Source organism: Anomaloglossus baeobatrachus, chromosome 5 (genome assembly GCF_048569485.1).
Source record: "Anomaloglossus baeobatrachus isolate aAnoBae1 chromosome 5, aAnoBae1.hap1, whole genome shotgun sequence".
NCBI lineage: Eukaryota > Metazoa > Chordata > Amphibia > Anura > Aromobatidae > Anomaloglossus > Anomaloglossus baeobatrachus.
Genome location: NC_134357.1, coordinates 200,743,107 through 200,770,450, shown reverse-complemented (window position 1 = coordinate 200,770,450; position 27,344 = coordinate 200,743,107). Strand labels below are relative to the sequence as shown.

At 46.2% G+C, this 27,344-nt stretch overlaps 1 protein-coding gene and 1 pseudogene across 1 annotated transcript in view; one reads left to right on the top strand and one right to left on the bottom strand.

Moving 5' to 3' along the window:
• Nucleotides 1-27,344, bottom strand: part of COMTD1 (catechol-O-methyltransferase domain containing 1) — a 366,090-nt gene that overhangs the window by 255,122 nt on the left and 83,624 nt on the right. The gene's annotated exons all lie outside the window — the stretch shown is intronic.
• LOC142310511 (uncharacterized) lies at nucleotides 8,295-27,239 on the top strand (annotated as a pseudogene).

Below are 27,344 nucleotides of genomic sequence, written 5' to 3'. Positions count from 1 at the left end.
TTACCTTTTATTGTGCACTAGCAGCACATGCTCATTGCTGGCTCCAGCTCTGATGGGGTTAATCTCACCTCTGACTTCCTGTGTTCAGTTCCTACAAGTCCCAGAATTCTTTGTGGCTCTAGGGCGGTGTCTAGCTTATGTAACACACCCACTGTGTGTAACACCCCACTCTCCTCTCCACCCAAAGCCTCCTCCCTGCCTCTTCCCTGTGTGGATGCACTGAGAGCAATCACACAGAGACATCTGAAGCTGCCAGCTCTGCACACAGCCAGGGGAGGAAAGTGTGTGTGTGAGTGTGTGTGTGAGTGTGAGAGAGTGTGTGTGTGAGTGTGAGCGAGTGTGTGTGTGTGTACAGAAATTATGATTATTAGCCAGCACAACATGTGAAAAAAATAATTGGGGAAAAAAAAGTGAAGGGGTCATGAGATTGCTTTTTTCCCTCTTGCCTAGTCTGTGTGTCGTCCGTATCATCCGCAAACCGCATATGACCGGATCCTGTGGATTAAATGTGCAGCGCATGCAACCGTTATTTTACCGGATGCTTCTGCAGCAGGACACAGAATTTATCGGCTGGCGCTGGAGTCAGCTGACTCCTGATCTCACAGCTTGCACACGCTGCAATGGCTGCAGGTGGGCTCACATGACCTTCCGTTTGTCCTGGTCAGTTCCTGTTTTTTTGCGGCCCCACAGACAGTACCATCTTTTCAATGTCTTTTGTGTAGGATCAGATGGCACACGGTAGCACTTCCATGTGCATCCGATCCTACAAAAAAAAAAAAAACAATCGGATGCCGTATGTCTGCTCCGTTATTATGGAACATGTCCTATTCTGTTCCGTAATAACGAACCGTGACTCAATACAAGTCAATGGGTCCACAAAATTCCCGGAAGCAACGCAGAAACACTTCCGTGTGACTTCCGTCGGGTGCCCGTGCAGTCAGTGTCCCGCTCCAGCTCCAGCAGTGTGAGCTGCGGCCCGCACTGCAGTGTCAGCAGCCGCGGGGATGACAAGCGCTACCGTCAGGAGGTTAGTAAGTTCATTACCTACGGTGATGAAGTCCTGCCCTCCTGACGTCAGCGGTCGTCACTGCCTTCTATGCCCGCCGCTTGTCACATCACCTCTCGCTGTCGACCCGAGACTGTGACTAGTGGTGACGTCACGTGCCGCTCGCGATACTTGGTTTGTGAAGGCGGCGGTCATTGAACTCGGTGACAGTGCTGCTGTCAGGAGTTCAGCGATCATCGCAGGTAATATGCCTCGCTAACCTCCTGATAGCAGCACTCGTCATGCCCTGCAGTGACCTGGGCTGACCTATTGATGTTAGCTCAGGTCACTGCACGGCTCTCCCAGCAAATAGGGAACATTCTGTTCTTCATTGACTGGGACATTGACTATGGTATGGATCGTCGTGGGACCCCCTTGGATTACACCAGACCTGGATTTGTTTTTCTGTCTAATAAATTGGTGAAAGAGGGAATGTGTTGGAGAGTGTTTTTTCAAATAAAAATGTGTTTGTTGTCTATTTTTTTTTTTTTTTTATTACTGCCTGGGTTGGTGATGTCGGGTATCTGATACACGCCTGACATCACTAACTCCAGGGCTTGATGCCAGGTGACATTACACATCTGGTAGTAACCCCATATATTACCCCGTTTGCCACCGCACCAGGGCAACGGGATGAGCTGGAAAAAGCACCAGGACTGGTGCATCTAATGGATGCGCCACTTCTGGGGCGGCTGCAGCCTGCTATTTTTAGGCTGGGGAGTGTCCAATAATGGTGAACCTCCCTAGTCTGAGAATACCACACCACAGCTGTCCGCTTTACCTTGGCTGGTGATCCAATTTCGGGGGACCCCGTGTTTTTTGTTTTAAATTATTTAATTTAAAATAACAGTGTGGGGTGCCCTCTGTTTTGGATTACCAGCCAAGGTGAAGCTGCCAGCTGTGGTTTGCAGGCTGCAGCAGTTTGCTTTACCCTAGCTGGCTACAAAAGATAGGGGGACCGCATGTCATTTTTTTTAATTATTTATTATTGGCTAAATACAAGACTAAGCACCTTAATGCCACATGAAAGTCACAAAAGGGTGCCAGCTTAGAATATGCATGGGGGTGGGACATTATATATGTCTTTCTCATCTATCTATCTATCTATCTATCTATCCAGCCCTCTATTCATTCATTCATCTCTCTAGGCTGGGGCCACACGGGGATTACTGCGATCCCCTCGCATTACACTCGGCTCACGCTCAGTACAGCAGAGCTGAGTGTCATGCGTGTGTCCCTGCGACTGAGGTCCGACTGTGCGAGCAGACCTCAGCTGCGAGGGGCGGTCCAGCACTCGAGGGGTGGGCCAGCACTGAGTGGTGGGAGGGATTTCTCTCCCTCTCTCCTCCGTAGTCCACCGATGTACCGCAAGTGCAGTGCAATTTTTCTCTCACCACATACACTTGAATGGGTAAAAGAGAGAGTCTTGCATTACAGTTGTAGCATGCTGCGATTGTTTTCTCGGTCCAATTAGGGCGGAGAAAATAATCGCTCATGTGCGCTAACACACAGGCTAATATTGGTCCGAGTGGAATGCGATGTTTTATCGCACTCCACTCGCACTATTTTTCTCGCCGTGTGGCTTAGACCTTACTTGTTCTGTTTCCCCCTGCATCCATCACAGCGTGTGCAGGCTGGAGTTCAGCTGAGTTCAGATCAGCTGACTCCAGTGCTGGACTGAACGCAGGTGACCTCACAGCCCGTACACGCTGTGATGGATGCAGGGGGACACAGAACAAGTAATCGGCCGACACTGGAGTCATCTGATTACTTGGGATGAATGAGCAGTAAAATGCTCTGGTGCTCGATGGGCGAAGCCCATGCCGATTTTTTTTTTTAAAAATTCATTAAAAATAAAAAAAACAAAAAAATCACATTGTTTGTGGGCTCCCGCTGCATTTTCTATTGCTAAGGGTAACCAAAGCAGCTACTGGCTGCTAGCCCCCGCTGCTTGGTGTTACTTTCACTGGCAATAGAAATCCAGGGAAGCATTTTTTTTTATAAAGGTTTTTCCCTGAAAACTTTAAGAAAATGACATGGGCTTCACCATCTTTTTGTATGCTAGCCAGGTACAGCAGGCAGCTACGGGCTGCCCCCAACCCCCAGCTGCCTAGTTGTACCCAGCTGGGGACCAAAAATATAGAGAAGCCCTTTTTTTTATGAATTTCATGAATTAAAAAAAAAAAAAATGATGAATTTTTGAGTCCAGCCAGGTACAACTAGGCAGCTGGGGATTGGAATCCGCAGTGCAGAGTGCCCAAACTTTCTGGGCCCCCCACTGCGAATTGCAGTCCACAGCTGCCCCAGAAAATGGCGCTTTCATAGAAGCGCCATCTTCAGGCGCTGTATCCAACTCTTCCAGTGGCCCTGGTGGCAGGTGGCACGCTGGGTAATAAGGGGTTAATACCAGCCATGTCTTACCAGCTGGTATAAAGCCCGAGATTCTTAATGTCAGGCCAAGTTTGACCTGGCCATTAAGAATCTCCAACAAAGGGTTTAATAAAAAAAAAAAAAAAAGACATCACACAGAGAAAAATACTTTATTAGAAATAAATACACAGACACAGTAGGGACTTCATGTTTATTACTCCCTCTCACCCCTCACAGATTTCTGTACTGACCATGCCAGGAGAGAGTGAGGGAAAAGAGAGAGAGCGAGCGGGGGGGGGGAGAGGAAAAGAGAGCGAGCGGGGGGGAGGAAAAGAGAGCGAGGGGGGGAGGAAAAGTAAGCGAGGGGGGGAAAGAGAGCGAGCGGGGGGGAGGAAAAGAGAGCAAGGGGGGGAGGAAAAGAGAGCAAGGGGGGGAGGAAAAGAGAGCAAGGGGGGGAGGAAAAGAGAGCAAGGGGGGGAGAGCGAGGGGGGAGGAAAAAAGAGCGAGGGGGGGAAAGAGAGCGAGGGGGGGAGGAAAAGAGAGCGGGGGGGAGGAAAAGAGCGAGGGGGGGAAGAAAAGAGAGCGAGGGGGGAGGAAAAGAGCGAGGGGGGGAGGGAAAGAGCGAGGGGGGAGGGAAAGAGAGCGAGGGGGGGAGGAAAAGAGAGTGAGGGGGGGAGGAAAAGAGAGCGAGGGGGGAGGAAAAGAGAGCGAGGGGGAGGAAAAGAGAGCGAGGGGCGAGAAAGAACGAGGGGGGAAAGAGAGCGAGGGGGGAGGAAGAGAGAGCGAGGGGGGGAGGAAAAGACAGCTGGGGGGAGGAAAAGAGAGCGAGGGGGCGAGGAAAAGAGAGCGAGGGGGGAGGAAAAGAGAGCGAGGGGGGGAGGAAAAGAGAGCGAGGGGGGGAGGAAAAGAGAGCGAGGGGGGGAGGAAAAGAGAGCGAGGGGGGAGAAAAAGAGAGCGAGGGGGGAGGAAAAGAGAGCGAGGGGGGGAGGAAAAGAGAGCGAGGGGGGGAGGAAAAGAGAGCGAGGGGGGAGGAAAAGAGAGCGAGGGGGAGGAAAAGAGAGCGAGGGGGGAGGAAAAGAGAGCGAGGGGGGGAGGAAAAGAGAGCGAGGGGGGAGGAAAAGAAATCGAGGGGGGGAGGAAAAGAGAGCGAGGGGGGAAGGAAAAGAGAGCGAGGGGGAAAGGAAAAGAGAGCGAGGGGGGGAGGAAAAGAGAGTGAGGGGGGGAGGAAAAGAGAGCGAGGGGGGGGAGGAAAAGAGAGCGAGGGGAGGAGGAAAAGAGAGCGAGGGGAGGAGGAAAAGAGAGCGAGGGGAGGAGGAAAAGAGAGCGAGGGGGAGAGGAAAAGAGAGCTAGGGGGAAAGAGAAATGGGGGAGGAAAAGAGAGCGATGGGGGGAGGAAAAGAGAGCGAGGGGGGAGGAAAAGAGAGCGAGGGGGGAGGAAAAGAGAGCGAGGGGGAGGAAAAGAGAGCGAGGGGGGGAGGAAAAGAGAGCGAGGGGGGGAGGAAAAGAGAGCGAGGGGGGGAGGAAAAGAGAGCGAGGGGGGGAGGAAAAGAGAGCGAGGGGGGGAGGAAAAGAGAGCGGGGGGGAGGAAAAGAGAGCGAGGGGGGAGGAAAAGAGAGCGAGGGGGGAGGAAAAGAGAGCAAGGGGGGAGGAAAAGAGAGCGAGGGGGGGAGGAAAAGAGAGTTAGGGGGGAAAGAGCGATGGGGGGAGGAAAAGAGCGAGGGGGGAGGAAAAGAGAGCGAGGGGGGGAGGAAAAGAGAGCGAGGAAAAGAGAGCGAGCGGGGGAGGAAAAGAGAGCGAGGGGGGAGGAAAAGAGAGCGAGGGGGAGAGGAAAAGAGAGCGAGGGGGAGAGGAAAAGAGAGCGAGGGGGTAGGAAAAGAGAGCGAGGGGGTAGGAAAAGAGAGCGAGGGGGAGGAAAAGAGAGCGAGGGGGGAGGAAAAGAGAGCGAGGGGGGAGGAAAAGAGAGCGAGGGGGGAGGAAAAGAGAGCGAGGGGGGAGGAAAAGAAAGCGAGGGGGGGAGGAAAAGAGAGCGAGGGGGGGAGGAAAAGAGAGCGAGGGGGGAGGAGAGAGCAAGGGGGGAGGAAAAGAGAGCAAGGGGGGGAGGAAAAAAGAGCGAGGGGGGGTGAAGAGAGCGAGGGGGGAGAAGAGAGCGAGGGGGGGAGAAGAGAGCGAGAAAAGAGAGGGGGGAAAGAGAGAGGGGGGGAGAAGAGAGGGGGGGGAGAAGAGAGAGGGGGGAAGAGAGAGGGGGGGAAGAGAGAGGGGGGGAAGAGAGAGGGGGGGAGAAGAGAGGGGGGAGAAGAGAGGGGGGAGAAGAGAGGGGGGAGAAGAGAGGGGGGGAGAAGAGAGAAGGGGAGGGAAAAGTGAGAGAGCGGGAAAAGAGGGGGGAGAGGGATAAGAGGGGGGCAGAGAAGAGGGGGAAGAGAGGAGGGGGAGAAGAGTAGGGGGAGAGAAGAGAGTGGGGAAAGAAGATAGGGGGGGCAGAAGTGCTCTGTCACCAACTGTCTCCACTCTGTGACTTGTGGTGCAGGTGACAGAGTGCAGACAGTTGGTCTCATGCAGCAGGACAGGTGGCAGAGCACAGCGGTGACATGCCTATCAGTGTCTTGCTGCATCCTGCAGTGCTGCTGGGAGGAGCCCATGATCACACTGCCCGACACCGGCCGCTCTCCTGACTTCGCAGCAGAGCGGGCGGGTGGAGAGTGTGAGCACATACTTACGTGCAGGGGGGATTTCAGCTGAAGAACCCCACCTGTACTGCACACTGGCGCCCCGTGCCTCACCATTTGCAGGACGCTTAGCCGGCTCCACACGTCCTACGGCTCCTCCCGTCGATGCTGGGCTGTGCCGTGCGGTAGTCACCGCCCACAGCCCTGTCACTCAATCTGAGTGGTGCCAGCCTCCTCTGACGTACCCGTCAAGTTTGAGAGCCCGGAACTTGCCGGGACGTAAGAGGATGCTGGCGGCCACAGCTCCAGGGGGTCATGTGACAGGCACTGAGCATGCAGGATAGCGCCGCTCAGTGCCAGAAATGGAAATACAAGCCAATGGAGAAAATACCTAGAATTGTAAGTAGAACTCCTACAGAAAATAAAAAAAATGGGTGAACCACCCCTTTAAATATAGAGGACGGGGAGCTTGTGCATGGTAATGCATTATAGCAGCCATTAGACTGCTAAAAGTTAATATTCTATAGAGGAACTACGTAAAATAATTTCAAAAATATTAAAATAAAAATAAATCGAAAAATAGTTTTTAAAAATCTCAAAATAAATAATAAAAAAATAAAAAACAAAGTAAAAGAATCATACCAACGAACAAATATATTTACATAAAAACAAAAATAAAACAAAAAAGTACACTTATTTGGTATTGTCGCGTCTGGAACAACCTGATCTATAAATCTGTCACACTAGTTAACCCCTTCACTGAACACCATAAAAGAATAAATAAAAAAGTGGCAAAAATTAAACTATTTCATCAAACTGGAATGAGGTGGAATAAAACACAATCAAATATATGTAAATATGGTATCCCTGAAAGGTCAACTTGTCCCGCAAAAAAACAAGCCACCACACAGCTCAATCAGTGGAAAAATACATTTTTGAATTGCTGGTTTTAGTTCATTCTGCCTGCAAAAATCTTAATAAAAAGCAATAAAAAAAAAATGTTATGTACCCGACAATGGAATCTATAAAAACGCCATCTGATCCTGCAAAAAAACCCCAGAAAATTGAAAAAAATATAGCTCTCAAAACATGGTGATGCAAAAACTTTTTTAAACCATTGTTTTACTGTATGATAGTAGCCAAACATAAAAACCCAAATATAAACGTGGTATCGCTGTAATCACACCACCCCACAGGATAAAAGCATCTTATCACTTATACTGCATGGTGTATGGCATAAAAAATACATTTAAAAAATTCACGACCTGCTAATGATTTGGTTATTCTCCCTCCCAAAAGATCGCAGAAAGGCTCGTCTCACATTTATCCTGCGCTCTATGCTGAGTGCATACACTACGGTTTACGTGTAAATGTCTGAAATACAGGATTCAGATGGAACCCCTGATGGTACCTTCACTATAATGAGACAGATAGAAAAACTGTGCACTCTCTCTGGTCTGTAATACAACAGTGTCCATCTTTTGATGCTTTTCCACAAATCACACCAGCAAAATCTGCACTGCAATATGATACTCCTTCCCATCTGAGCTTTCCACTGTGCCTGAAAAAAGTATCTCCTGCTTACATGTTGTCACGATTCTCTGTGCAGAGCATCTCAGATACCTGGAGATGCTCTGCAGCACCTACAAATCTGGCAGGGTGTCTATTCCTTTGTGCAGAACATCTTGCCCTTGGAGATGCTCTGCGACGCCATCCTTGATAATGAACTAACAGCATGGTCACGATACGGGAGTCCAGGTTGGTTCTGGGAGGTGCTGGTTACTCAGCTGTTCCATATTCTGGGTAATTTCTCCGGCTTCTTTACTGAGCATGCTCCCCCAGAACTCTGCCAGTTGTATTGTCTGGCTCTGCTGTGTGGTCATAGTTTGTGTGTCTGCTGGTATTCTGATCTTGGTATTTTGACCTGGGGCTGTTATTGGACTTCTCTCTCCCTGCTCCCTATTCCTATCATGTATTTCTGTCTTTGACCCCGGACTATTATCTTACCTTGTCTTTGCTTGATCCCTTTTACCACTGCGTGCACTTCTGGTATTGTGACCCTCAGGTTGTGCCCTATGTCCCTGTTTACCCTTTATGATTATACATGACCTCCTGTTACCAGACCCCGGCTCTCCTGACTACCTTTCCATTCATGAGACCCATTAAGGTAATAACAAGCGTTACATTATAACTGGCCAGACATCCCCCCCCCACCCATGGATCATCTACGTACTCTTTGCGAGGAAGTGGCAAATCTGACTCGGTTAACCCAGGATTTAGCCACGGAGCAGCAGAGATTAGCGTTTTCTCAGACTCGGTTGCAGGGGCAATTTTCTAGTACTAAAGCTGACTTGGAAGAGCTTGTAAACGCCTCCAATTCAGATGATGATGTCCAGCTTGAAAATGTGTCCGAAGAGGAGGACCACATGAGTGATGGGAAAACCAATGCAGAGAAATCTGATTCTGAAGTGGAATCTGATGAGGAAACCCAGACAACTAGTTGGATGCAAGAAATCCATTTGAAAAACAAAGATTTAGTTTGGAACTTGCAGCCTTCTGCTCAGGCAAGTAGAAGGTCTTCTTCAAATGTCATAAAAGATACTCCAGGTCCTACTAGGTACGCTATATCAAGATTTGATGACATACAATCTGCATTCAAATTGTTCATGAATATAACCATACAAAACATCATAATACAAATGACAAACATTGAGGGACAACAAGTTTATGGCGAGAAATGAAAGAATTTCTATTTCACAACTCTAAATGCTTTGATTGGTTTACTACTGTTAGCAAAAGTGTACAGATCGTATAGTGAATCAACCAAAAGTTTATTGAATTCCGAAACTAGTCGCCACATATTTAGGGCCAAAATGTCTCTTGAAATATTTCAAGAGTCTTTCAGTTTGATAATAAAACCAATTTAATTGAAAGAGCCACAGACAAACTTGCCCCATTAGAGATTTGTGGAATAAATGGGTAGAAATTCTAACAACATTTTATAATACTGGTGAAAATGTGACTGTAGATGAACAACTGGTGTCATTCAGAGATAGTGCCTGTTCAGATAGTATGTTTCAAGTAAGCCTGCAAAGTACGGCATCAAAATATGGACTCTGCGACAGCAAAAGTTCATACACTGTATATGTTCAGGTATATATAGGAGAAAACACTGGAGAAAGAGCTGAAAGAAAAAATCAAGGTATGCGAGTAGTTTTGGATTTGACACACGGACGCAAAGAACAAAATGTCACATGCAACAATTTTTTCACATCCTACCAACTGGGGTACATGTTGCTGAAAAGAAAAATGATCATGCTGGGTACTGTTAGAAAAAATAAGCCAGAACTGCCGCAAGGTATCCTCAGTAAGAGAGACGTTCATAGTTCTACATTTTATTTTACTGAGAATACAACAGTAGTTTGTTATGTTCCAAAAAAAACACAAAGAGGTCATTTTGAAGAGCACAATGTATCATGATAGTACAATCAGTAATCGAGACGACAGAAAGCCGGACATGATTTTACATTACAATGCCACAAAAGGGGCAGTTGATACTCTAGATCAGAGGTCTCAAACACGCGGACCGTGGGCCACATGCAGCCCCTAAGGCTGGTTGTTGCAGCCCGCAGACACCTAAACCCCATGACGATTGCGACCCGGTACATACACCGGGCCACCACAGTCAGCACTTTCCTTTCGGCAAGTATAATTTGCGCCACTGCGCAGAGAACCACGCCTCTACACAGCTTTACTAATGGCAGCTGCCACCGGACAATCTGAGGCCAGCAGCTAACGTGGGTGTATTCTTATTGGCCGGTGCAGCTGCCATTAGTAAATATGTGAGGAGAGCAGGAAAACACTGATGGTGGTGGCCATTTGCACCAGACAGCAATCCTCACGGCATTCACGGGGTCTAGGTGCCTGCGAGCTGCAAGAAGCAAGCACGGAAGACACCCAGGGAACGAAGGAAAGGTGAGAAGAATCATTTTTGCATATGAATAACGTCATAACGGGATATTACTACAAGATGGGACATTACTACAAGGGGACAGTATCAGCACATTACCACAAGGTACAATATAGGCACATTAGTACAAGATGGGGCAATATAGGCACATTACTACAAGATGGGGCAATGTGGGCACATTACTACAAGATGGGGCAATGTGGGCACATTACAAGATGGGGCAATGTGGGCACATTACTACAGGGGGACAACATGGGCACTTTACTACAAGGGCAGAATATGGGCACATTACTACAAGGGCACAATATGGGCACATTACTAGAAGATGGGGACAATATGGGCAAATTACCACAGGGGATAATATGGGCACATTACCACAGGGGACAATATGGGCACATTACTACAAGGTCACAGTATGGGCACACTACTATAAAGGACAATATGAGCACATTACCACAGGAGACAATATGGACACATTACCACAGGGAAAAATATGGGCACATTACTACAACTGGACATTATGGGCACATTACTACAAGAAGAAGACATTACTAAAAGATGAGGACCAGGATGGAAATATAACTACAAAATGTTAGACAAAATTACTATATGGTGGTAATTGTAAAGCCATATTACTTACAAGAAGGGGAAAAAATGTATATATATAAAAAAAAAATCAAAATAAAGTATGATTTTTTTCCCATAAAAAGTATTTTTAATATAAAAAACGGAAATAAAAAAGTGCACATTTATTATAATAAGCAAGCAAAAATTGTTCATAAAATGTGATCCAAAGGTGTATACTGTGTGCAGAATTATTAGGCAAGTTGTATTTTAGAGGGTTTTTTTTATTATTGATCAACAACTATGTTCTCCATCAACCCAAAAGACTCCTAAATATCAAAGCCTAATATTTTTGGAAGTTGGAGTGGGTTTTGTTTTAGATTTGGCTATCTTAGGAGGATATCTGTTTGTGCAGGTAACTATTACTGTGCAGAATTATTAAGCAACTTAATAAAAACCAAATATATTCCCATCTCACTTGTTTATTTTCACCAGGTAAACCAATATAACTGCACAAAATTTAGAAATAAACATTTCTGACATGCAAAAACAAAACCTCAAAAAATTAGTGACCAATATAGCCACCTTTCTTTATGATGACACTCAACAGCCTACCATCCATAGATTCTGTCAGTTGCTTGATCTGTTTATGATCAACATTGCATGCAGCAGCCACCACAGCCTCCCACACACTGTTCTGAGAGGTGTACTGTTTTCCCTCCCTGTAGATCTCACATTTTATGAAGGACCACAGGTTCTCTATGGGGTTCAGATCAGGTGAACAAGGGGGCCATGTCATTATTTTTTCATCTTTTAGACCTTTACTGGCCAGCCACGCTGTGGAGTAGTTGGATGCATGTGATGGAGCATTGTCCTGCATGAAAATCAAGTTTTTCTTGAACAATACCGACTTCTTCCTGTACCACTGCTTGAAGAAGTTGTCTTCCAGAAACTGGCAGTAGGTCTGAGAATTGAGCTTCACTCCATCCTCAACCCAAAAAGGTCCCACAAGTTCATCTTTGGTGATACCAGCTCATACCAGTACTCCATCTCCACTTTGCTGGCATCTGAATCGGAGTGGAGCTCTCTGCCCTTTACTGATCCAGCCTCTGGCCCATCCATCTGGCCCATCAAGAGTCACTCATTTCATCAGTCCATAAAACCTTTGAAAAATCAGTCTTAAGATATTTCTTGGCCCAGTCTTAACATTTTATCTTATGTTCCTTGTTCAAAGGTGGTCGTTTTTCAGCCTTCCTTACCTTGGCCATGTCCCTGAGTATGGCACACCTTGTACTTTTTGATACTCCAGTAACGTTGCAGCTCTAAAATATGGCCAAACTGGTGGCAAATGGCATCTTGGCAGCTTCACGCTTAATTTTCCTCAATTCATGGGCAGTTATTTTGCGCCTTTGCTGCCCAACATGCTTCTTGCGACCCTGTTGGCTATTTGCCATGAAACACTTGATTGTTCGGTGATCATGCTTCAAAAGTTTGGCAAGTTCAAGACTGCTGCATCCCTCTGCAAGACATTTCACAATTTTGGACTTTTCAGAGCCAGTCAAATCTCTCTTCTGACCCATTTTGCCAAAGGAAAGGAAGTTGCCTAATAATTAAGCACACCTTATATAGGGTGTTGATGTCATTACACCACACCCCTCCTCATTACAGAGATGCACATCACCTGATTTACTTAATTGCTATACAGCTTGGAGTAGGACAACATGTATAAAAATTATGTGATCAAAATACTCATTTGACTAATAATTCTGCACACAGTGTATAAAAAAATATATGCGATCACTAAAAATGTCACTGAGTCCAGCAAAGAATGTGGCCCCCCAAATATTTTTTTTTCTATGTGCGGCCATTATACTCAGCTGAGTTTGAGACCCCTGCTCTAAATCAACTCAGTCACTTAAACCTGTAAACGCAAAACAAATCGGTGGCCAATGGTTGGTTTTTTGCTACAGTCTTGATGTGCCGGCATACAATGCATGTGTGTTATAGCATGAAATAGACCCATATTGGAACAAAGATAAACTATATAAAAGAAGAATTTTTATAGAGGAGTTGGGAAAATCACTGATTAGCCCATATATTGAAGAAAGAAAAGTAACACCCAGAGATAATGGAGCGGCAGCCATTGTCCACAGGATCCAACAGCATGCTAAAGAAAGTGAACCAACGGCTTCCACCAGCACTGCTATGATACCCACGGCCTCCACCAGCAACGCAACCAGCCTAAAATGGAAACAATGCCCCTTCTCTCCAACATCAAGTAACCACAAAACAAATGGGATACATTACAGTTGTGCAAAGTACTTATGCAAAAAACATGTAAACTATACTTGCGGCAAATGCAAACAGTAAATTTAGCACTGTGAACCTTATTTACCATTTTATATAGAAAAAAGTGAACTTTTTATTTTTAGTTTATTTTTTTAAAATATATTTACATACAGTTTGTTATTAGTTATAGTTTATAGTTATGTAAAGAATATTTTTGTATGTGCAAATGTGCAATATGCATGTATATTGCAATAAGGCCAAGTAACATTTTTTGACACAAAAAAATAAAAATTACATTTTTTATTTCATTTGTTTATGAACAGCCATGTTTACATACAGTACAATAATGAAACAGGTATTTAAATAACATTTAAATTAGCTAAAAATCAAGAGTTTAATAGGTGCGGTCAAAAATGACTAGAACATTATAAGTGTACAGTAGACCCGAACAAAACAGCAGGGATAAGCTCCCCTGAACCCTTGGTAGCTCTCCCTGATAAGTGCTCAGGGGAGAAAGACCAGTTCAGAGTTTTTAGGGAGAGCTGCAAATTGTATTTTGTGTTGCAACCCCGATCGTCAGGGAATGAGTCCCAGCGGGTAGGAGTTATGTCCTTTTTTAAGGGGGGTCCTCAGACGTGGGCATTTTTTGCATCTCCGGTAGCCCTAGAATGGTCTTCCATTGATGCCTTTTATGATGCTCTGGGACTGATATATGACAAACCTGACAGAGTCCAATTGGCGAAGCCTAAGATTATGAATCTGACAAATAGGCAGGCTGCACTGCAGAGTTGTATAGTTCGAAGTTCAGACAGTGGTCATCTGAGGTCCCGTGTAATTACGCAGGCCTAAAGTGGCAGTTTTTCAGAGGCCTGTCGGATATGTTAACCCCTTCACCCTCGACCACTAAAACACCCTAATGACCGGGCCATTTTTCGCAATTCTGACCAGTGTCAGTTTGACAGGTTATAACTCTGGAACGTTTCAATGGATCCGGACAATTCTGACATAGTTTTTTGTGACAAATTATACTTCATGATAGTGGTAATAATAGGCCGATATGTTTTGCGTTTGTGAAAATTTCGGAAATTTTGCGAAAATTTTGAAAATTTCAGTTTTCAAAATTTGAAATTTTATGCCCATAAATCCAAGAATTCTGGCACACAAAATAGTTACTAAATAAAATTTACCATATGTCTACTTTACACCAGCGCAATTTTCGAAACACATTTTTTTTTTCGTTAGGAAGTTAGAAGGGGTCAAAGTTCATCAGCAATTTCTAATTTTTCCAACAAAAATTACAAAATCATTTTTTTAGGGACCACGTCCCATTTGAGGTGACTTTGAGAGGCAGAAAATACCCAAAAGTGACACCATTCTAAAAACTGTACCCCTCATAATGCTCTAAACCACATCCAAGAAGTTTATTAACCCTTCAGGTGCTTCACAGGAACCAAAGCAACGTGGAAGGAAAAAATGAAAATAGCTGCACTCATTAGTGGATTCCATGTCGGGTTTGAAGACTCTTGAGGTGCCTAAATAATGGAGCTCCCCCACAAGTGACCCCATTTTGGAACTAGACCCCTCAATAAATGTATCTAGATGTTTGGTGAGTCTTTTGAACCCCCGGGGGCTGCACCGAAGTTGATAACGTTGAGCAGTGAAAATATATATATATATTTTTTTTACCACAAAACTGTTACTTGAACCAGATAGCTTTGTTTTTTCATATGGGTATCAGGAAAAAAATGCACCATAAAACGTATTGTGCAATTTTTCCTGAGTATGCATATACCTCATATGTGGTGGAAAGTAATTGTTTGGGCGCATGGCGGGGCTCAGAATGGAAGAAGCGGCATTTGAAAGCAAAATTGGTTGGAATCATTAGCGGACGTCATGTTGCATTTGGAGACTCCCTCATAGGGGCGTAACGACCGCGGTCGCAGCGATCGCCACTGTGACCGGGCCCGGGCAGGTTTGGGGCCCACGGCCGGCGCCTGCCGTTCAGAGAAACAGCCGGCTCCTCTCAGCCGTTACTTTACTTTCAAACAGTAGCGCAGCTACCGGGGGAGGGGGTACCCGTGCTCAGAGGACGCCCAACCGGAGCTGCGCTACTGTTAACTATATCGGCGCATACAGCGCGCCGATGTAGTTAACCTCTGCGGTAGTGCTGGGAAATATGATTTCCCTGCACTGCTGCATGAGCGCACGCGCAGGACATCAGAGTCCCACAGTGGTGACGTCACCGCAAAGTGTCGGGACTTTGATATCTTGCGCGAGCGATGAGACTGCTCTGATCCGTCGGCGCTGGGGCCACCAGGAGAACCCTGCATCAGGTGAGTTTATATTTGTTCAATGCAGTATAGGGGGCATATAAAAATATATATATATAGCAGCGTAGGGGCCAACCTGAGGGACATATATATATATATAATATATATATATATATATATATATATATATATAAAAAATCCCAACCTAGTGTGTGTGTGTGTGTGTGTATGTATGTATTTTATACATACATATCTCTCTCTCTATATATATATATATTATATGTACACATACGGTGCATACACACACACTAGGCTGGGATAAATATATATACTGTATATATATGTATATATATGTATATTGTGAGACTGTGACCGGGGTTATCTATGACGGCCGGTATGTCTCGCCCCGGTTGTGCTCACTCCATGATAGAAAGTAAATCCACTATAGGGTTAATGCTGTTTCCCTACAGGCTGAAGGAAGGGTTAAATAGAATCAGGAACAAGGGCAGGTGTGCCGGGTGTGAGGGAGTGAACAGAACTCCCTGAGTTTTCTGCTGGAGAGGCACATGTATTGTGTTATGGACTTTTGTTTGGACATTAAAACCGTGTGCTGTGAACCTTAATGCCTGGATCCCGTGTCTTCTGCTGCGCAGCCGACCGTGCTACCTCACATATGGTGGAGAATGCGGGCATAGCTCTTTGGTCACTTTAGACATGAACGGGGTCCCCTGATCCGTAAGGATCTCCTTGGGCAACCCCACCCGGCAGAACACTGCAAACAACTCCCGAGCTATAAGCTTTGCTGCAGTATGTCTGAGAGGTATCGCCTCGGGGTACCGGGTGGCATAGTCAACGATCACTAGGATGTGTTGGTGCCCTCGAGCGGACTTTACGAGGGGCCCCACCAGATCCATCCCTATCCGTTCAAAAGGGACTTCTATAATGGGTAACGGTACCAACGGACTGCGAAAATGGGTCAGGGGTGCGGTAAGCTGACACTCCGGGCAGGTTTCGCAGAACTGTTTTACCTCCCCAAAGACCCCGGGCCAATAGAACCTTTGCAATATTCGCTCCTGCGTTTTCTTGACCCCTAGGTGGCCACTCATCAGGTGTTTATGAGCCAAGTCGAGGACCCGCCGGCGATGCGGCTGGGGCACCACCAACTGCTCTACCCCCACGCCCCGTATTTCATCTACCCGGTAGAGTAAATCCTGCTTAAGAGCGAAATGGGGGTACCTTACCTGGGCACCGGGCAGCTGTGCCACCCCGTCAATTACTGTCACCCGACTCCGGGCATGTATTAATGTAGGGTCCTGGAGTTGGGCTGTCCCAAACGTATCCGGGGACGCCTCCAACTCCGGGATGGGTTCGACCGTCTCAGCCTCTCCTGCCAATACCTCTAGGGGCGACCTATCGGGTTCACATTCTGTCCCTATCATGGGGACCCCTACGGCAGGTGTCCCGGATTCAGGATTGTAGGGCTCAGGTCCCGGACTGACCAATATCTGAGGAGACTTAGGGGGTCCCTTCCATAAAGTCCAAAAATAGGGCAGATCCCTTCCTAGGATCACGTCATAGGGAAGAGTGTTAAGAAGTCCCACCTCATGTTGCACCTGACCGCAAGGTGCTGTGATGGTGACAATCCCCGTGGGATAGTCTCGGCGGTCCCCATGTATGCAAACCACCCCCACGGTACGTCCTGTGGCCTTTACTTTAGCCCTCAAGGTGGATCGCACCAGGGTCACTAAGCTTCCGGAATCCAACAATCCTGTAACCGGACATCCATTCACCTGTATTTGGCACAAGTGGGGCTCCGTCTCTGGGGAGACCAGGTCAGCGGTACACACCACCTGAGCATACATTGAACCCCGCCGGGTAACCCCACAATCCATGGGCTCCGTGGTGAGTGGACACTGGGCTTCCATATGTCCCACCCGCTGGCACCGCCAACATCTAATGGGGACGGAAACCCCCTTGACGGGTTGTCGTTTAGGGTACAGAACCTTCCGGACCTCAGGAATGGCGGCCGCGGCCTCAGACGGGACGGTAGGGGACTCCTGCACCGTTGTCAGCGGTGGGTCCTTGGCCCTAGGCTTGGAGGGGCCGGACCGACGGGCGGTACGCAAAGTCTCAGTGTCCCATATCAAGTCCTGCGTAGCCACATGCCGCTCTACCAGGGACACTAATTGGTCCAGGGTACTCGGGTCACCCTGTCCGACCCACCGTTGAACGGTGACGGGTAAAGTGCGCACAAAACGATCCACTACTACCCTTTCCACCATTTGCGCCGGGCTCAGAGTGTCAGGCTGCAACCACTTTTTTACAAGATGCAACAAGTCATAGGCCTGGGAGCGTACGGGTTTGGCTTCCTCAAAGAACCACTGATTTACCCGCTGAGCCCGTACATAGGTATTCACCCCCAACCGAGCCAGTATTTCGGCTTTCAGGGTCACATAGTCAATGGCGTCCTCGGTACAGAGGTCCAGGTACGCTTTTTGGGGTTCCCCCGTCAGATAGGGCGACAATACCTCAGCCCACTGCGGGGTCGGCAGCTTTTCCCGCTCGGCCACCCGCTCAAACACCGCCAGGAACGCTTCCACATCATCACCCGGGGTCATCTTTTGCAACGCTTGTCTCACCGCTTTCCGGACGCTGCCGTCGTCACCCGGTCCCGGGGTTGTTGCTGCCGGTCCGGCACGGATCGACTTGGCCAGGAGAACCATCTGTTCTTGGTGCCTTTTTTCCTGCAATTGCAAGGCTTGCTGCTGACGTGCATTGGCCTGATCCATCTGTTCTTGGAATTTTTTTTCCTGCACTTGCAAGGATTGGAGCAGGTGTGCATTGGTCTGTTGCTGCTGTGCATTAGCCTGTTGCTGCTGTGCATTAGCCTGTTGCTGCTGTGCATTAGCCTGAGCCAAATGCTTTAGTATGTCCTCCATGGCGTCGCCGGGTTTGGGCTGTAGTATAGCCGCTCGAATCCAGGACATGCGCAGCTGGGTCACCAGGGATGGATGCTACACCTCACCGGCTGTCATGCCCGCCGATTCTCCACCATATGTGAGATAGCACGGTCGGCTGCGCAGCAGAAGACACGGGATCCAGGCATTAAGGTTCACAGCACACGGTTTTAATGTCCAAACAAAAGTCCATAACACAATACATGTGCCTCTCCAGCAGAAAACTCAGGGAGTTCTGTTCACTCCCTCACACCCGGCACACCTGCCCTTGTTCCTGATTCTATTTAACCCTTCCTTCAGCCTGTAGGGAAACAGCATTAACCCTATAGTGGATTTACTTTCTATCATGGAGTGAGCACGACCGGGGCGAGACATACCGGCCGTCATAGATAACCCCGGTCACAGTCTCACATAATATATATATATATATATATATATATTAATATATTAGGATAGGCCCACATCCTGGGCGACAAATATATGTGATATATATTTGTCCCTCGGGGTGTGGGCCTATCCTGGTGTGTGTGTATATATATATATATATATATATATATATATATATTTATATATATTTATCCCAGCCTAGTGTGTGTGTATGCACTGGATGTATATATGTATATATATATATATATATATATATATATATATATATATATATATATATATAATATGACTCTACTCTACTGACCAACGTCCGGAGGGGGGGCCCAGGTCTAAATTTCGCCCATCGCACTCTAGTTACGCCACTGCTTCCTGAAGTGCCTAAACAATGGAGCTCCCCCACAAGTGACCCCATTTTGGAACTAGACCCCTCAAGGAATTTATCTAGATGTTTGGTGAGCCCCTTGTACCCCCAGGGGCTCCCCAGAAGTTGATAACTTTGAGCCGTGAAAATCTTTTTTTTTTTTTTTTTTTTTTTTTTTTAAACCACAAAATTTTTGCTTCAACCAGGTAACTTTTTTTTTTTTACAAGGGTATCAGGAAAAATGCACCATAAAATGTATTGTGCAATTTCTCCTGAGTACGCAAATACCTCATATGTGGTGGAGATCAATTGTTTGGGCGCACGGCAGGGCTTGGAAGAGAAGAATTTGACTTTTCCAATGGACAGACGCCGTGCAGTGATGTGCATCACTGATCGGCCGCTGCAGGACGCACGGACGGATGAGATTCAAAATGCAACGGGGATACGTAAAAAAAAAATCACACCGAAAATTGTGTACGGATGCCGATCCATTATCTGCATCCCTGATCAGCGCTCGACCACTGCAGGACGCACACACGGATGATGTGCAAAAAAACAACGCAAGACAAAAAAAAAAACTCCTGCCGAAAATTGACCACGGATGCAGATTCGTTATATGCATTACTGATTAGCGCTCGGCGGGACACATGAACGGATGAGGTGTAAAAACGGACAGGGTATACAGAAAAAAAAAAAATATACTCACAGTACCCAGAGGATTAGCAGGAGGATCACTGACCTGCAGGAGGAATAGAAGGCAACAAGATGGACAGCTTATTACTGGAGCAGCAGGCAGGAAGTTGGACAGCTTATGAGGATCCAGGAAGGACCCAGCAATAGAGGCTGATGTGATTGGACCAATGAAGAGCTCGTACGATCCGGTGACAACAGGTAGGGGACGTCTGAGAGGGACAGCAGATGGAGAGGGGGAAGGGGGAGACTGGAGAAGCAGAGGCAGAAGAATGAGAGCAGAATAGAGATCGCGGAGGTGGGGGGAACATCGGCAGGGGGGCATATCGGCAGGGGGCAGGTGCCATCACGGGAGTGTACAGGGGCCATCACGGAAGTGCGCAGGGCCATCACGGGAGCGCGCAGGGGCCATCACGGAAGTGCGCAATATTCTCGGGGAGCAGGAGCGGCGATCAGAAAGCGGCAGGAGCAGCGTCGGCGGGAGCAGCGTCGGCGGAAGCAGCGTTGGCGTGGGACTATAAGTACCAGCCGATGCACGCTGCAGACATGCTGGGGGAGGGCTCCCCAGGCCAACACAAGCCTGGGGAAGGCGGTCACCTCCAGATCAGACTGCTCCACTGCACGCTAATTGGAGAGATTACGCGTCATAGCACAATCGCTCCAATCAGTGCTGCAGGGGCTGGGGGGCTCCTGCTATGATTTGCTGCAGCTGCTGCAGCACCTCATAGCAGGATCTCACTGGATCGCACTGATTCAGGCATTGTTTTAGCCGAAACCAGTGCGATCAATGTGGTTGGCGGTTCAGATTTGAACAGCCAATCACAACGATCGTCAATGAGGGGTGGCGATGCCACCGCCCCTGGGGTCAAGCAAAGGTCTCCTGCTGTACGAAACAGCAGGGGAAATCATTTGAAAGCCATTGCTATGGCCATGTCAATCAAATGAACTTTAGGCAGTAAAGTTACGCTCCTGGTAGTTAAGTCACGTAAAAATAAGACGTAACTTTACTGCCCGCTGTCGTGAAGGGGTTAATGGACACTGTCTCTCCATCCCCCTCTGGATTCACTGGGGGAGGCCATGACTCAGGCTATACGTATAGACCGTAGGATTCGGGAGAGATGAGAAGTTCGACAGGAGGTTCTCTTCAGTCTTCAAAGCCGGGATTATCTCATTGCAGCAGAGCCTATGTAAGTCGGCACAGCCGTTTCTAATGAAAAAGAGAGGAGACGGTGATGCGAGTTAAGACTTTGCTTCTACTGTAGTCACACTGGACATTTCCGGAACACCTGCTTAGCTTGCCCTCCGGCAGACAAGTCATTGGGAAAACACCTAAGTCTGGGTGATTATCGAGGAGGTCACCCAGACTTCCAGGTACCGCTTAACTCCTCAAGTAAAGTATTGGTGAATGTGGAACTGCTCTTTGAGAATTGATTCATTTCAGCATCTGCTTTCATTGAGTATGGGTGTTCTATGAATTTTATTGATTCTGGATTGGTGAAGAAGTTATGTTTAGGGACAGTTAGTTTGAAGGGACCCATTCAGATTGTTGCTCTGGACAAAACACCGTTACTCCACAACTTGGTCCAGTATGTAACTGGAATTTACATTCAAGGTGGGATCTCTTCATACTGAGTCTATCTCTTGTTATTTTATGGATAATTTGCCGGCGGGGTTGGTTCTCAGAATCCCTTGGTTACATTTACATAATCATATCATTGATTGGTGCCAAAGGGATATTATCTAATGGGGTTCTGATTGTCATAAAAAATGTTTCAATTCTGTGCAAGTTTTCTCTGCTAGTCCGGATGGTCTTCTGGAGTACCTGAAGGATTTCAGAGACATTTTTTCAGAAAAAGAAGCAGAGATTTTATCGCTCCATCACCCTTATGATTGTATTATTAATATTCTCCCTAATGCCAAATTGCCTAAAGCATGCCTGTATAATTTATCTGGTCCTGAACGGGCTGCCATGAAGATGTACATAAGTGAAAGTTTATGTAAAGGACATATTTGTCCTTCTTCCTCTCCTGTTGCTGCTGTTTTTTTCTTTGTCAAAAAGAAGGATGGTGGACTCAGGCCCTGACTTGATTTCCATGAATTAAGTAAGATTAAAAATACCTGTCCGCTTCCAGATATCCCCAACCTTTATAATCTAATCAGCTAACTGGGGCCAAGTGGTTTTCCAAGCTCAATTTTAGAGGGGCTTATAATTTAATGCGTATTTGGGAGAGTGATAAGTTGAAGATGGCATTTTTAATGTCCAAGGTTCTTTTTGAGAATCTTATTATGCCTTTCAGATTCACTAATGTGCTTGCGGTTTTTCAAAACTTCATGAACGATATTTTTTTAGATTACATTGGAAGGTTTATTGTGGTGTATTTGGATGATATTCTGATTTTTCTCACCTGATTTAGATTCTCATTATGGACATATCCGATCTGTGCTACAATGGCTTAGGGAAAATTCCTTATTTGCGAAGACTGAAAATGTACATTTGCCGTACCGGAAATGTCTTTTCTAGGGTTCATTGTGTCTGCAGGTGGCTTTAAAATGGACCCTGGGAAGGTACAAGCTATTATTGATTGGGTTCTACATAGCGACCTCGTTACATTTTTTGCTGTTCGCCAAATACTATAGAAAATTTATTAAAGGATTTTCCCAGATTTTTAAACCTCTGACTGATCTCACACATAAGGGGGCGGATCTGAGGGTTTGGTCACCTGAAGCAGTTGGGGCCTTTCTTAAGTTGAAGCAATGTTTTACATCCAAGCCGGTCTTATTCAGCCAGATCTCTCAAGACCGTACATTGTGGAGGTAGATGCGTCTAAGGTTGGGGTAGGAGCTGTATTGTCTCAAGGCCCTAAAACCTTTACCAACTTGCGACCATGGGCCTTTTTTATTTTTCTAAAAAAAATCGTGCTCTGTCCTCCATTCTTGAACAGGGTGTTGTGGTGGCAATGGTGTCCTCTGAGTTGGAGGCAGAGATTCGTCGTGCTCAGTCATTGACTCCTTCCACTTCTCCAGAGTCCAAGTTATTTGTTCATTTACACCAATGGTTGTGCTTGTTACAGGAATTTCATGACTCTATGCTAAGTGGTTACCTTGAGGTCACGGCCACTCAGAGGACTATTTCCAGACTCTTTTTGTGGGCATCTATACGTAATAATATTAATGACTTCATATCTGCTTGTGAAATTTGCGCGTACGCTAAAGTTGGCCAGAACCAGCCGACCAGGGAATTAACTGCTTTACCAGTTCCTGAAAGACCATGGACTCATGTGTCCTTGGAATTCATTACCAACTTACCTGTGTCTAGTGAGAAAACTATGGTATGGGCGGTAGTTGACCAGTTTAACAAACAAGCGCACTTTGTTCCATTATAAGGGTTACCCAATGCCAAAACACTTTCCAGGTTATTTATCAATCAAATTGTGAAATTGCATGGGATTCCCCTGAATATCGTGTCTGATAGGGGGGTACAATTCATTTCTAAATTTTGGAGGGCATTCTCTAAAAGGTTAGGTATTCATTTGTCTTTTTCTTCTACTTATCACCCTGAAACCAACGAGCAGCAGACAGAGGAAAAATCAGTCTTCAGAACAAATTTTGAGGTGTTTCCTCGTAGCCCGTCAGGAGGACTGGTGCTCATTCTTACCACTTGCAGAATTTGCTTTCAACAGTCGGGTCAATCAATCTACTGGAACTTCGCCTTTCTTTTGCAACTATAGTATTCATCCTCATTTTGGTGAATTTTCCAGGATGAGCTCTTGATGCCCAGGAATTGATGTAGCCATACAAAAAATGATGGATGTCTTGAGGGAAGTGCAAAAGAATATTGGGGTAGCCCAAAGTCGCCAGAAACTTAAGGCTGATATGAGACGCTCTTTGGGTCCCATCTTTAAGGTGGGAGATAAGGTTTGGTTGTCTTCAGAAAAATAAATTCAAGGTGCCCTCCGATAAGCTGGGTCCTAAGTTTATTGGACCAAATGAGATCGTGGAGATGATTAATCCTGTTGCCTTTAGACTAAAACCGTCTCAGTCTTGGAAAATCCCTAATGTGTTTCATAAATCCCTATTGAAAAGATTTGCTCCCTCGTCCGATGTCTCCCTCATCCCCACCTTCTCCTCTTTCTATTGACGGTGGGTTCGAGTTTGAGGTACAGAGGATCGTTAACTCTCGTAGAGTCCATAATTCCCTTCAATACTTGATTCATTGGAAGGGATAGAGACCTTGGGTTCCGGCCCATTTGATCAGAGCCAGTCATCTGGTCAGGGCCTTCCTGGGAAACCTGGGGGTCCAATGCCCCCCCCCCCCCCAAGAAGAGGTACTGTCACGATTCTCTGTGCAGAGAATCCCACAGACCTGGAGATGCTCTGTGGCTCTTACAGATCTGGAAGTGTTTCCATTCCTTGTGCAGAGCATCTTGCAATTGGAGATGCTCTGCAGGACTTACAGATCTAGCAGTGTGTCTATTCCTTTGTGTAGAGCATCTTGCCCTTGGATATGCTCTAAAGGGCCATCCTTGATAATGAACTAGCACCTTGGTCACTATACTGGAGTGCAGGTTGGTTCTGGGAGATACTGGTTACTCAGCTGTTCCATCTTCCGGGTAATTGCTCAGGCTTCTTTACTGAGCATGCTCCCCCAGTTGTATTATTCTCTAGCTCTGCTGTTTGGTCACAGTTTGTGTGTTTGCTGGTATTATGATCTTGGTATTCTGACCCCAGACTGTTATTGGACTTCTCTCTGCCTGCTCCCTATTCCTGTATCTATTCCTGTCTTTGACCTCTGACCGTTATCTGACCTCAACTTTGCTTGCTCCCTTTTACTACTACGTGCTTTTCTGGTATTGTGACCCTCAGATTGTGCCCTGACTACGTCCCTGTTTACCCCTCATGATTATACGTGACCTCCTGTTACCAGACCCCGCTCTCCTGACTACCCTTCCGTTCATGCGACCCCTTAACCCTACAATGCATATCGGGAGCCTTTTAGGCCCCGGTGCTCACTTTTTTGCTATTATTTGCAAAATTACTTTAGTTAGCATTTTGAAACTCTAGGTATTCCTCAAATATGTCTTTGTTGGTAATATCTAGTTGTTCATATCATTTTTTTGACAGGCATTTTGGTGTAACAATGCTTTTTTGGGGATAACCACATCTGTATAGAACAGGGGCCTATTAGGCTCCTGCTATTTTAATCATGTACTCAGCAGTGTTTGTGTCTCAAGTTACTTTATTTGTAGTCAGGGTTGCTTGTGGAGGGGCCAGGGGCTGGATCATGCTATGTGAGGATGTCATATGATTTTGGGAGGGAGTGATAAGGCCATGTCATCCGCTCAGGCACTTCTGAACACATTAATGAGCTGTGTAGAGTACTGAGGGCAGTATACACTGTGATCTAATTGCTGAAGGACCTATGATGATATGATGTTGGGAAGAAGTCTGACTCATTTTCAGTCTCTTTGTTTCTATAAAAAGCTTGCAAAGGGTAGAGCTTGTGAGCCACAAACATCCAGAGAATTGTACACCACCTAAGGCCTCTTTCACACGTCCCTGAAAAACACGCATGTTTTTCACGGACGTGTCAGAGGTGCGTTTTGCCCTTGGTGTGCCGTGTGTATGGCACACGTGTGTTCTCCGTGTGTTATCCGTGATAACACACAGAGAACGGGAGCTTTCTACTCAGCTGTCCCTGGCGTTGCTGTCCGTGGTGCTGATCTTCGGTCTCCGGTCCTGCCGACTCCCCGCTGCTGCTGCTTCCGGCTGCAGTGAAGTGAATATTCAATGAGCATAATGAGCACCGGTCGGCAGCAAGTGACAGCAGCGGTAGAGTCTGCAGGGCAGGAGAAGGTGAGTAAAGGTTTTTTTTTGCTCACAGACACATGACTTTTCTCTGGTGCGTGTCACACGAAACACATCCATGTGGTCCGTTTGCATTACGTGTGACACGTTTGCGTTCCGTGTGACACCCGTGATGCCGAAGAAAAACGGACATGTCAGCGTGAGAAACACACGGACACACGAAAGTATGGAACGGACACACGTTCCGTTCGAAAATACTGACGTGTGTCCAAAACATTAGGAATACATAGGTCCACGTGTGTACGTGTCTCCGGTACGTGAGAAAACTGCCAAACACGTACCGGAGGCACGTACGTGTGAAAGAGGCCTAAATGGAAGTATAAAAGGTAAAAGCTTCTGAGGGTGAGAGGAGGAAGGGGGCACTTTACCCTTACAGTGTGTCACATACAAGCAAATAGTGGACAACCCAAATTGTGTTCATTGTTTTTTATTTTAGTTTGCTAACATTTAGTCAGCAATGGCACACTCTTCCTCCAAGCGTCTGACTGACCAAGATATTGAAGCAATTATGTTTCAAAGTGATGATGAAAGTGAACTATCTTTGTCCGATGAAGAGTACCTGCCACCAGCTAATCAAACATCCTCATCCAGTGATTCTTCTGATGAAGAAGTGGATCCAGTGGGTTCTGAAGAAGTGATAAGTAGAACATCCCAAACGAATGTTTTTTTGGGACATTATGGGCGGCACGGTGGTTAGCACTGCAGTTTTGCAGCGCTGGGGTCCTGGGTTCAAATCCCACCAAGGACACCATCTGCAAGGAGTTTGTATGTTCTCCCCGTGTTTGCGTGGCTTTCCTCCGGGTTCTCCGGTTTCCTCCCACACTCCAAAGACATACACATAGGGACTCTAGATTGTGAGCCCCAATGGGGACAGTGTTGCTGATGTATGTAAAGCGCTGTGGAATTAATAGCGCTATATAAATGAATAAAATTATTATTATTATTATTATTAATCAGACGTACTCCAATATATAATATTGTGAGATATGCTCAAGGAGCTGTGGGAAGTCCCATGTACTTTTTCCCTAAAGACGTATTCCGTACTTTTTTTTCTGACAATATTGCAGAAGAGGTCCTTTTATGTTCAAACCTAGAAGGAAGTCAAATCGCTTTGGCAAAAAATAAGTCCTGGAAAAATATCTCAAAAGAGGAACTTTATGCATGTATTGGACTTATACTGCTGGCAATGAGTCAAAAATCGTATGATGTTCCAATCAGAGAATTATTTCTGGACGCGCTTTCTGATCCACACTATAAAGCGACAATGACAGTGGACACATATGAGGAAATTAGAAGAAACATAGAATTTGATGATAAGCAAACTCGTGCAGTGAGGTTCCAAACAGACAAATTAGCCCCTATCAGTTATATCTGGAACATATTTATCAAAAATTGCACCAAACTTTACAATCCTAGTACTAATGTTACAATAGATGAGCAACTTGTACCCTTCAGAGGACGTTGCAAGTTCATACAACATAAATAAATGGCATAATGGCATAAATGGGATTATCTACTGTGGCAAAGAAGTTGATGCACCAGTACAGAAAAATCTAGGGTCTGACATTGTGAAAACACTTGCTGTACCAATATACAATTCAAAGCGAAACATTACCATGGACAATTATTTTACCAACATTGCACTGGGAAATTTTCTGCTTGAAAAAGCTATTACACTTGTTGGTACTATGAAGCCAAACCGACAAGAAATTCCTCAAGCAATGAAACACAATCCACAGCGAACACTTTATGAGAGTATCTTTGAACAACAAAGCGACACTGGTACCTTACAAAGCGAAGAAGGATAAATCCGTTATATTACTCAGTACCATGCATCATGATTGCAGTATTGATAGCAATGACAGGAAATTGAAACCAGAAATCATCCTGTATTACAATAAAACTAAAGAACG